The sequence below is a fragment of the Lissotriton helveticus genome, chromosome 1_1, assembly GCF_964261635.1.
Source record: "Lissotriton helveticus chromosome 1_1, aLisHel1.1, whole genome shotgun sequence".
Classification (NCBI taxonomy): Eukaryota; Metazoa; Chordata; class Amphibia; order Caudata; family Salamandridae; genus Lissotriton; species Lissotriton helveticus.
This window is the reverse complement of record NC_136057.1, coordinates 31,631,747-31,642,188: the sequence shown is the minus strand read 5'-3', so window position 1 is coordinate 31,642,188 and position 10,442 is coordinate 31,631,747. Positions and strand designations below refer to the sequence as shown.

Genomic DNA, 10,442 nt, shown 5'->3' with positions numbered 1-10,442 from the left:
GGGTGATAGTGCTGGCGGAGTTCTGGGTGGGGGTCCGCAGCTTGGAAAGGTGCTCTTTGAACTTGGGGAACAAGTTGTCTAGTAATTCCAGGTTCTTGTCCGTGGATTGGATTAGGACAATCCCGTTATTGTAGATAGTAATGGTAGACCTGCCAGGGAAGAGGTGGGAAGGTGTGATGGTGAGAATTAGGCCATGAGTTGTTTTCCTGGTGGTGGAGACTGTGAGTAGGGATAGGAAAGTTTTTCTCCATTGGGCTCTGCGTGAGGTGTGGAAGATGATATCAGTATTCAGGGCTCCATTGCCCGGTGAGAAGTAAGTGTCGGCAAAGGGTGTTTCAGGGTGCGACCTCAAGAAGTTGTGTTTAAAACGTTTAGTGGCATTTTTGGTGAGAGGAGTGGAGGGGTAGTTAATTCTAAAAGTGTGCTTGCCGTTGAGCTCCATTTTAGAGAGGCTGTGGTGTTAGGTGTAGGAAATAGGACGATAATACAAACTGTCAGCCGCTAGTTACAGGGCCAAGGAAGACACTAGTGAGTGATCAAAAGTATAAGAGGTAGAAGTCAGTGTGATCCCCGAACAAACAGTGCGTAGGTGCAGCTTACCAAATGTATCCTATATACGAGGTAGCAGTCAGCTTACACCGTGTAACCAACTATGAGAGCTAGGACCGATTAGGTGGAAGCCAAGTTACATATTAGAATGTACGAGGTAACAGCAGTGTAGTCTAGGCGTAGAAAGTGGCTGGGTGCAGCTTACATGACAGAGAGAAGTGAATGAGGTAATATTAATCAGTGCAATATCGTGACGTAGCTTACATCGAAAAACCAACAAATAAATGCGGTAGCGGACAGTGAATGATGGGGATAAAGGTGAGATAGGTGCAGCTTGCCGCATATAAAATACAGGCTAAAATAGGGCTAAACTACTAATGAGTTACTGAATCCAATATATGTGCATACAAATTGCAGCAATAACAAATATGACACTAGAATATACGATAGCAATGTGATAGCAATGCATACAATGTAGGAAGCCAGTAATAATAAAATAAAATAAAATAAAAATAGAAACTGCAGTAAAAGGCAATGACTAGTCCATGATGGCCGCTGAGTAGAGAGAGAGGTCAGTCTAAAATGGCCGCCAGATAAGGGGTCTGGAGACGCTAGTCCTTTTTTGTTGTTATTGCTTGAGAGCAAGGAAGAGAAGTTCCAGGATCCGTTTGAGCAAGCCCAGATCCTAGCTAGATATGAGGTAGCGATCGTTGCATCACAGGTGAAGGAGAGGTGACATGAGTACCAGTTACGGAGAAAGTGCAAAATACGATTAGAGATAGCCTAAGGAGTCCAGTTCTTAGTACATATGGTGCAAAAAATGACTAGTCCAAGATGGTCGCCGAAGAGCCATTCTAATATGGCCGATCAGAGAGGGGAGATAGAGACATTAGTCCTCTGTCTGTTGTTATTACTTAGGGAACAGGGGAGATGCATTCCCTTTTCTGTTTGAGCAATCCCCGCCCCTAGCTTGCTGAGCGAGAGTCTTATCTCTATTCCTGGAGGGCTTGTGTGGAGGAGTTAAGTTAAGGAGCCTCGTGGGCAGCAGCAGTACCAGGGGGGATTTATAGCTACAGTTTTATGGCCCCAGCCATTTTGAACAATGGATGTGGTTTAAAAAGGACGTGGTTTAAGAATGAGGGCCAGCGAGTGGAGTGAAGGGGAAATAAATACCTTATGAATATACTGCTCACAAAGCATGATGAGTTCGCCAGCAGAGTGTTGCAGTTGTCGATGATCCGGCCATAAGTGTGCACAGCTGCTGTTAGTGGCAAGTTGAGGTCTGTTCTGCTTCTTGCTGTAGCTTGCTTATGTTGTAGATAAACTGATGGTGATATGGGCTCTTAATCCTTCCTGTCCTTGGGTACAGGCTCCCCGGCTGCCAGCATGCCCTCGAGGGCACCCCCTAACCACAAGCAAGATCATGGGGGGGGGTGGGGGGGCACGCCCAGCCTCCCCGGTCTGGCAACCAGTGTCTGCTGTGCCAGGAGAGCACGGGGGTCCCGCACCGCCAGGCGTCTCAATGGTGGCTCACACCGGGTGACTCACGGTGCTTGCTCCCGATGCTCCCCTTGCAGCCCTGCAACCGCGCCTCTGATCCGTGCAGCGCCTGAGGCCAGGCGTCTCAGGGAGGCTCACCCCGGGTGTCTCACGGTGCTTGCTCCCGATGCTCCCTTTGCAGCCCTACAACTGCGCCTCTGATCCGCGCAGCGCCCGAAGGTCCGGATCTCCGTCCCAGGTCCCGAGGGGAAACGCGGCAGCCCAGTGAAGCGGGGCAGGCTCTAGCCGCGGTCGTCCAGGCTTGTGCGAGTCCCCCAGCAGCTCCACAGGCTCCAGCCAGCTCCGACCCTCCGCACCGACCCGCCGAGCAGTCCTCCGTCCCCGAGCACCAGCCTCCCAGTCCCGGCGAGGTGATGGGGGTGTCTGCAGGCGAGCGCCCAGGAAGAATCGATCCAAAAGCGTCCAGGAGCAGTCCGGCAAGGATGAGGGGAGATCACAGGTCTTCGCAGGCTCCCGACTCCATCAAGCAGGTAAGCGTCAGAACCAGTTACTTTTTCCAATCCAGTTGCTTGGCAATCCAGTTACTTTTAGGTAGTAGATTTCCTAGACTGGTGGGTACTTAAGAGGGATAAAGCCCAAAATTGGGATCCCTAGGATCCCTTTGAAATCTACACTCCTACAAAACCCCTTTGAAATCTGCACTTCTACAGACCCCCTTTGAAATCTGCATTTCCACAGACCCCCTTAAAATCTACGCTCCTACAAAACCCCTTTGAAATCTGCACTTCTACAGACCCCCTTTGAAATCTGCACTCCTGCAAAACCCCTTTGAAATCTGCACTTCAACAGACCCCCTTTGAAATCTGCATTTCCACAGACCCCCTTTGAAATCTGCACTTCTACAGACCCACTTTAAAATCTGCACTTCTACAAAACCCCTTTGAAATCTGCACTTCTACAGACCCCCTTTAAAATCTGCATTTCCACAGACCCCCTTAAAATCTACGCTCCTACAAAACCCCTTTGAAATCTGCACTTCTACAGACCCCCTTTGAAATCTGCACTTCTACAGACCCACTTCCAAATCTGCACTTCTACAGACCCCCCCTGAAATCTGCACTTCTAAGGACCCCCTTTGAAATCTGCATTTCCACAGACCCCCTTTGAAATCTGCACTTCTACAGACCCACTTTAAAATCTGCACTTCTACAAAACCCCTTTGAAATCTGCACTTCTACAGACCCCCTTTAAAATCTGCATTTCCACAGACCCCCTTAAAATCTACGCTCCTACAAAACCCCTTTGAAATCTGCACTTCTACAGACCCCCTTTGAAATCTGCATTTCCACAGACCCCCTTAAAATCTACGCTCCTACAAAACCCCTTTGAAATCTGCACTTCTACAGACCCCCTTTGAAATCTGCACTCCTGCAAAACCCCTTTGAAATCTGCACTTCAACAGACCCCCTTTGAAATCTGCATTTCCACAGACCCCCTTTGAAATCTGCACTTCTACAGACCCACTTTAAAATCTGCACTTCTACAAAACCCCTTTGAAATCTGCACTTCTACAGACCCCCTTTGAAATCTGCATTTCCACAGACCCCCTTAAAATCTACGCTCCTACAAAACCCCTTTGAAATCTGCACTTCTACAGACCCCCTTTGAAATCTGCACTCCTGCAAAACCCCTTTGAAATCTGCACTTCAACAGACCCCCTTTGAAATCTGCATTTCCACAGACCCCCTTTGAAATCTGCACTTCTACAGACCTACTTTAAAATCTGCACTTCTACAAAACCCCTTTGAAATCTGCGCTCCTACAAAACCCCTTGGAAATCTGCATTTCCACAGACCCCCTTTGAAATCTGCACTTTTACAAAACCCCTTTGGAACTACTCTTCTAATTACATTTGCAGCTTTTCTTCACTCTATAGACCTAATATAGTTTCCAGGTCTCCCGTCCCTCACATCAAATAGAAAGGGGTCTCTGATTGGATTGGGTAAGCCACACAAAACAGGTGCCCCTCACATTGTGGGCTGTGTTGGGTGGTGTATATTAAAAGTAAGAAGGGGGTTACTGTCCCTTTATATGTAGATCTAATCTGAATTTTTTGCACAATATTTGGCTTCCAGTCACCACCATAGCATGGTTTGGAGTGACATTCACTGTAATTTGTATTAACGCTCTCCCATTCCATAGCCATGTTTCATATGTCAATTATCTGTCAACATAGGTACTTCTAACTCAGAAGAATACTCATCCACTTTACTACACTTGAGTTGATTTTGTATATTTATTTATATATCACAAGCATGCCACAAATTCACTGTCAGGTAAAATACTGACCGCCAGATTCATCATTGTCATGTTTTGCGAGTCCTTAATAGCGATTTTTAAGGAATCGCTATTAAAGACTCGCAAAACGGGATTCATGTAGAAATCGCAATATTTGTAGCGAATTCTACTGCTTCCTTATTTGCGATTCGCTAATTGCTAATCGCAAATAAGGAATGGCTTTCCCATTCATTCCTTATTTGCGATTAGCAATTAGCGATTCGCAAATAAGGAAGCGATTTCAAGGGTGCCAGGGTGTCCAAAGGACACCCTGTTGCACCCCTGAAATGGCAATGTACACTGGTGTTGCGCACACACATGTCCAAAGGACATGAGTGTGTGTAACATACAACTTTCTAAGTTTTCGCTATTTACCACGTAGTTAGACTTCACGGTAAATAGCGGCCCCAGATTGCGAAATCGCAATTTTAAAATGGTTCATGAATTGCATTTAAGGAATCTCAAATTGAGATTACTTAAAAGCAATTATTCGCAATTTAGCGATTTCTGAAATTGCGATTTTTGCATTTGGGATGATGAATCCCAAATGCAAAAATAGCGCTCGCAAAGGGCCAGATTCTCAGAACCTGGCCCTTTGCGAGCCGATTTTGCTTTCATGAATCTGGCTGATAGTCTATAGACAGATTTTATGCTCATGATGAAATACCTTTTTGAGCCTGTCTTTAGGGGTGACTCGTGTCGACTTAATCTACAGGGTGAATTAGCATTACTCTGTATAGTGTTTTTAATCTTACCATGAGGGGGCCTCAATAAAGAAATTGGCAAATCTTTAAGTAATGTAGCTTTTACATGCCTCAATTTTTTATTTATTTTACTTTAAAAGTTTTATATAGCGCTAACTTGACCCGTAGGTATCAGAGCGCTTTATAAACACACTGTAAAAAAAAAACGGAAATTGCATTACAGAGTAGGCAGGCAGTAAGGAAGCAAACCAGGGATAAAAAATACAGCATGAAAAATAAGGTGGTTAACCCGTCCGGTCCCCAACTATCCTTGAATGTCAAGGGAGAGGAGTAAACTCAGATATTGAAGTCTAGGTTAGTTGACGGTGGTCACTTACCTTACAAGTACAGTATAAGCATAGGGGGTAGTGTCTTCTTACACACACCATTGTTCAAAGTACTTCATCAACGATGAGACCACTGACACATGTAAGCAGGGGGCCCTATAATGAAGTACCCCACATCTGGGTGGGTGAGTGCGCAGTGTCCTATAAGAAAAGACACTTATACTTTTTGATGATCCTTGGGCACAAGGGGAGAATAGACATTGCATAACAAGCACTTTTTGCCTGACCTTTCCCTACAGTACCTTGTGCAGTTCTGGTGTCAGTTACCTAATGCACATACCTCTAGCTGGGCAACGCTGGGCACACAGGAACAGGGTACCAGAGTCTGCTGAGATGAAAGGGCTAGAGGGGAAGGGTGTGGGGCTTACATATGTATTCAGATGTGTACGTGTGGAGGTGTTTATATAAAACATACCTATCCAGGTGTGACGCATTCCAGTACTGGACCAAAGGCCATATTTACAAGTCACAATTGTTTACTGAGGGGAAGGGAGAGGGTTATCAGGGTAGGCAGGGGTATCATTCACGATGGACTTGCAGATGCTGCAGCTCGTACTGAAGATGGTAGTGGCCAGCAAGGGGCATCAGTGAAGCCCCATCAGGGTACGGGTGATGTGATAGAACGTCAGGCCCTTGGTGACGTATGCTGTGTTGTCTAGCACGCCTCTCAGAGAGACCAGTGTGGTGTATTGTTGGCTCTGGAGCAGGACTTCACCTCCATCTGGATGCAAGAGTACGAGGGTTTGGACTACAACTCTAAAGTGGCTTGTAGAGAGGAACAGGTTATCTTTTTTGAAGAGGGAGAGCTGGTACCATTCAGACTTCCTCTTCTTAATGGCGGGCTCTTTGCGACAGAGGCTGGTGTCAAAGGTGAATTGAAATGACTTGCCACTGATTGCTATTTGAGGAATGAATCATGCAGCTTGATATCATTGAGCCAGGTGTGGTCTAGCTGTTGTTTAATGTTGTTGGTATGTGGGAGGAATAGGTTCCTGATGGGGTTGAGCTTCAGGGGGCATTGGACATGCATTTCTGAATGAGGAGGAGAGAGTGCTTAAGTCATTGTAAAGTCGAGAGCAGGGGAATTTTTATATTGTGTTGTGTGTCATGCCCGTATTAGGTTGAATTTTGATGATACTGTCAGTAAGTAGTGTGCTAAGGGGCTCCATGTAGAGATTGAGGATGAAGAATTGACCGATGGAGCAGGTATTCCGCAGGTGGTACACAGCTTTTGGGATCTTTCGGGCCCCTCTGGATGATCCAATATTGGTTAGACAAGTAGGAGAAGAATCATTGGAGGACATTGCCACAGTATCCCATTTGAGACATCAGGCTATAAATGGAGGTGAGATGATCAGCAAAGTCGAAGGACGCTGAGAGGTCGAAGACTACCAGGAAGCAGGGATCGTCGCTGCTCAGTTGGGCATTGTCTACTCTTTGTATGATTGATGTTCCCATGCTGCAAAGTGATCTGAAATCTGATTGGTAGTTGCAGTACCGCAGCAAGGAAAATGGCCCTTTTGATTACTGTTGAGATAGTAAAATACAGCACTTATCTGGGTTCAATCGGCCCCTCAGAGCTCTGGACCCCAGTGCACTGCACCTGCTGTACCATTTGTAGCTACGTCCCAGGGTAGTCGCAGTGGATATCATTGGCATTGATATGTTTTTGGAATACAGTGTAAACTTCTTTTCAGTGATCTTGCCAGTGACGGCTGGGTGGGTGATGAGGTGGTCTCTTTCCCAGTTCCATGGCGCAGCAGGGCAGTCCTAATTCCATTCCAGACAGGATCTGAGTTCGGAGTGCCAGGGGAGCCATACTTATGCTCAGAAAATGCCCTTAGTCACTATTGTTAATTTTGTGTTGCACTTACCATTGCCCTGTGCCCCGGCGTGTTCCCCGTTCCACCACTGAAGGTTCAGTTTAAATGGAGGGAACTTGCGCCACAGCCGGAAGTGTCCCCCTACCACTTCCGGTTGCCACGAAGGTCAGCTCTCTAGTTGCTAGCCTCCCCCTGCATATAAACCCTGAATGTATCACGAGACAGTTGGATTGATTTTAGACAACCGAGCGTGCTGTGCTCGCAACATTTACCCTCCTGAGATCGAGTCAGGTTCCTACTTTAACATTAGGTAGTCAGTGTTACGTTTCTATCGCCGACGGCAGTGCTGATGAGAGCCTCCTAGCTGATTTTAGCGCACTGATACTTACATCGTAATTTTTAAAACAATCATTTTTTAATCATTGAAACTGTCACTATTGTTAATTTTCTGTTGCACTTACCATTGCCCTGTGCCCCGGCGTGTTCCCCGTTCCACCACTGAAGGTTCAGTTTGAGTGGAGGGAACTTGCGCCACAGCCGGAAGTGTCCCCCTACCACTTTCGGTTGCCACGAAGGTCAGCTCTCTAGTTGCTAGCCTCCCCTTGCATATAAGCCTATGCCTCCCGTCTCGCGCAGCGGGCGTGCCGCCGGCGCCAAGGGTCATACCCCCTAGTCAGTTCCAACCATCGCAAGACCGCCCAAGGATTACCTACACCTCGTCTCAGTTATTAGCACTTAAGGCGCCCTCACATGTACCGCACTGCCCACCATTCACCCTTAATTTTGATCCGGTCGCAGGCCCTTTCCAATGTCCTTCATGCAGTTCCCCCCAAACCGTTTTTGGCTGCGCTCATAAACGCGCGCTCCCTCCCAAAACATAAACTGGACATTCTGGATTAATCTCCATACATAATCTAGATTTACTTTTTATAACAGAAACCTGGGTGATAATGCTTCTGGGCCAGATTTTAGGGCTGCCCTACCGGATGGTTACTGTGTAAGTAGACAAGACAGAACCACTAAAAAGGGAGGACGCATTGCCAATATTAATAGAGACCGTCTATCACATAAAAACTACAAATCTTAACTACAGAGGTTGCGAAGCATTCTCTTTCTCTATCGCTCTCTCCAACAACCAGTCTTTTACAGGTATCTTGCTCTATCGCCCTCCAGGGCCCCAAACCAATTTCCTCTCGAGTCTCAATAATGTCATCGAGACCGCAGATGGAACCCCCCATTACACCATACTAGGGGACTTTAATTTTCACTTGGAATCCCTCACCGACAAAGATACCACCCTCCTCACCAGCGATTTTCTGGCAGCTGGACTTCGCCAGCTTGTCACCTCACCTATGCATAAGGCAGGACACACTCTTGATGGGATTTTTTCTAACAACTCTGACATCATGGTATCCACCCCTATTCCTCTCACCTGGACAGACCGTGCTGCAGTCCTTTTCAGCATCAAACCTAGATGGTCCCCTCCCTCACAAGCTAAATCCCCGTCCCTCTCAACCACCAGAGACTTGAAAAATATTGACATACCCCTTCTCACTTCCACTCTGACAAACTCACTCAATGATGCGGAGTCTGATCCGGAAATTGCATCCAACAACTACCTCACTCACCTAGACACCGCTTTTGGCGCCTTGGCTCCCCCTAAGTCCTCTTTTCGCAACCGTAGGACTCCATCTGCCCCTTGGTTCTCTGAACCCCTTCGGCTACAGAGACAATATTGCAGAAACCTTGAAAGACATTGGCGCAAGCATTACAACCCTTTTGACAAACAAATCTAAAAGAACGCTTTGGCCAAGTATAAATTGCTCATCTTTTGCGAAAAGAGCAACTACTACGTTACCCAAATCACCTCAGCAAATAATTCTGTAAAAAAATTATTTCAGGTGGTCAACCATCTTTCTAATACCCCTGATCCTCCTTCAGACACCTCCCAAGCCCTCTGCAATTCCTTAGCCGAATTCTTCTCAGACAAAGTCACCTCCATTTTTTCTGCCTTTGTACCCCAACCCCGCCCCACCCAGTACACTTCCCATGACTATCCTAGCACTCACCGCCCCACTTTTCTTAACTTTAGTCAGGTTCCCCTCGAACAGATCTCACATTTAATTTCCACCATCAGATCGGGTTCACCCCTGGACCCTTGTCCACCGTCCATTCTCAATCTGATCCCGGGGGTCATTTCTCCTGCCATAGCCAACATCTGTAACACCATGTTCCTCACAGGCTCTTACCCTTCCGTTTGGAAAAATGCTATTGTGAAGCCGCTCTTATAAAAACCCACTCTGGACCCCGCATTACCCTCCAGCTATAGACCCATTGCCTGTCTCCCATTTCCCTCCAAGATCTTTGAAAATCTAATGAATAGACAATTATCTGAATTCATTGACACCAACCACCTGCTGGATGACACACAATTCGGTTTCAGGCAAGGACATGGAACTGAGACGGTCCTCTTAAAAACTGCTGACGAGATCAGGATGACCTTGGACAAAGGCAGGGCAGCAGTCCTGATACTGCTTGATTTGTCCGCGGCCTTCGACACGGTCGATCATGCCACCTTAATCGACCGTGTCTCAGCTATGGGTATCAAACACAGGGCTAAAGATCTCATCACCTCCTTCCTAGCCAATCGTACCCAATCTGTAAAATTAGGCCCTTTTTTCTCTCCCACCGTCTACCTCCCATGTGGAGTACCACAGGGCTCCTCGCTAAGTCCGACCTTGTTTAACATGTATGTTTCGGACTTAGCGAGGGTGATCAAATCACACGGCATCAGTCTGACAACCTACGCTGATGACACCCAGCTGGTCCTGTCAGTTCATCATGACGGAAATACAGTGGCGGCCAGTTTCCGAGAGGGAATGCTAGCCATTAGCTCCTGGATGACATCTAACTGTCTAAAGTTGAACTCTGGAAAAACAGAGGTGATGACTTTTGGGAAGCTCGCGCCTAGTTGGTCCCCTCATTGGTGGCCTAGCGAGATGGGCCCTCCACCTCAACCCTTAACCAAAGTTAGAAACCTCTGGGTCGTGTTTGACGACAGACTGCTCTTCAATCACCACGTCAATGCGGTGGTATCCACCTCCTTTTTCACATTAAGAAAAATTAAGAAACTTCTCCCTTAC

General features: G+C 46.9%; 1 protein-coding gene across 1 annotated transcript in view; it reads left to right on the top strand.

Annotated features, from left to right (window-relative positions):
- Nucleotides 1-1,496: 1,496 nt before the first annotated feature.
- Nucleotides 1,497-10,442, top strand: part of MRPL16 (mitochondrial ribosomal protein L16) — a 46,979-nt gene continuing 38,033 nt past the window's right edge. Inside the window, exon 1 of the mRNA XM_078677312.1 lies at nt 1,497-2,579. The gene's annotated coding sequence lies outside the window, so the exon portion shown is untranslated. The remainder of the gene's footprint in view (nt 2,580-10,442) is intronic.